Source organism: Herpailurus yagouaroundi, unplaced genomic scaffold (assembly GCF_014898765.1).
Source record: "Herpailurus yagouaroundi ecotype Mexico unplaced genomic scaffold, PumYag 217, whole genome shotgun sequence".
Taxonomy (NCBI): Eukaryota; Metazoa; Chordata; class Mammalia; order Carnivora; family Felidae; genus Herpailurus; species Herpailurus yagouaroundi.
Window position 1 is genome coordinate 422,303 of NW_024412448.1, and position 1,902 is coordinate 424,204.

The following is a 1,902-nucleotide window of genomic DNA, read 5'->3' on the forward strand; positions in this document are numbered from 1 at the left end:
AGAGAGAGGGAGACACAGAATCTGAAACAGGCTCCAGGCTCTGAGCTGTCAGCACAGAGCCCGACGCCGGGCTCGAACTCAGACCGCGAGATCATGACCTGAACCGAAGTCAGCCCCCCAACCGACTGAGCCACCCAGGCGCCCCAGAGCAATTTTGCTTTTATTTAACAACACATAGCATCTATCATAGGCCAGCCACCATTCATGGCAAATGAAAAGTTCATGGCAAATACAAACTCACATAATCCTTATAACCTTATAAATAGGTATTATCCCTGTTGTATGGATGAGGAAACTGAGAAGAGATGAAGTGATTTGTCCCATGTTCTTGTCATGAAGGTGTATAATTGAGCAGCCAGGATTCAAATCTAAGCTTTTTTTTTTTTAACCATTATGCTACACCGCCTCTCCCATACCGCATTTGCTCTAGAAAACTTATACGATATAGCTGTGCACTTTCAAAATGCAAAAAAATTACTTTCAAAATACGAAATTATTCACTGGCTGCGTAACATTACATCCTACAAATCTGTCCTATAGCTTTGGTGGCCTTTTTTTTTTTTTTTTTTAAGTATATTTCATCTCTACACCCAATGTGGTGGGTGTGTTCAAACTCAGGACCCTGAGATCAAGAGTCACATGCTCTTTTTGACTGAGCCAGCCAGGCACCCCTCCCGTAGCTTTGTTTTGTCTTTGATTCCTTGATTCCCACTGGAGGTGGGTGGCATGCGGAAACCCAGCCAAAGCCACAGATGTTGCCTCCTCCATGTTCAAGTGTGACCCAAACTCAGAGAAGGGTCAAGGCGGAAGGCAAAGGATGCTGGCAGCAGCAATCGTTTCTATCTCTTCATGCTGTCCCACAGTGTGGGGAGAACAGAAGCAGGACCAGGTGGCAGGAACCTAGGGAAGGAGCCTGAACCCTTCCCACCCCCAAGGAATGGTGTGCTCAGACTGGGTGTGGAAGGGAGAGGATGTCTGTGGGAGCCTTGGGCAGAGTATGCCTGGCATACGGTGGGTACCCAATGGCTGTCGGGAGTATCCCACCCAAGAGAGCGTAAGCTCAACTCTGCGCGTTCCCTGTGAGGAAGGCCCCTGATGGTGACCTGAACCAAGACCACCAGCAAAGGAGAGGGGGGCCATCTCCAGCCTGCCCTGCTGGCCCAGTCCCACCCCAACTCCACCACCCATCTCCTTGCCACAAGCATCAGGCTCCAGTAGCCCTCCAAAGCATCTTCCCTCCTGGCCTTTGCTCATACTGTCCCCGCTGCCTGGAGCCCTCTTCTGCCCTCATGCCCTTAAGTCCTACTGATCACTTATCAGGTACTGTGGTGGTCCTAAGATGCTCCATGTTCCAAGAAGCCTGTCTTGAACCCCCCTCTCCCTAAGCCAAGTGGGGTTCCCTCCTCTCTGCTCCCATAACACCTCTGCATGCATCCCTGCTGTCATCCGTTTGTTTCATGTGTGAATTCTCCATTGGAAGTAGGGGCAGGCTGCATATTTCATGCCTCTGGTGCTTTAAGGCATGCCTGTCAGAGAGCAGGTGCCTAATAAGCATTGACCCAAGGACTGAAGGAAGCTTCTCAGAGCTTGCAGGGTGGGAGGCCACCCAGATCCTTTCCTGGGTCAGGTCAGGCTGGGTGTGACTGTCCTGGCACAGCTGTCACGGACTTCCTTCTCTTCCCTCTGCCATCCTTTTGCGAAGTTAAGTCTGTTCACGCCCTGCATCCAGGTGGAAGCAAAGCACCTTCCTATTATTCCTCCATTTGCTTCCATTTTCAACCTTCCCTGTATTTATTTTTTTTTTATTTTTTTTTCAACGTTTATTTATTTTTGGGACAGAGAGAGACAGAGCATGAACGGGGGAGGGGCAGAGAGAGAGGGAGACACAGAATCGGAAACAGG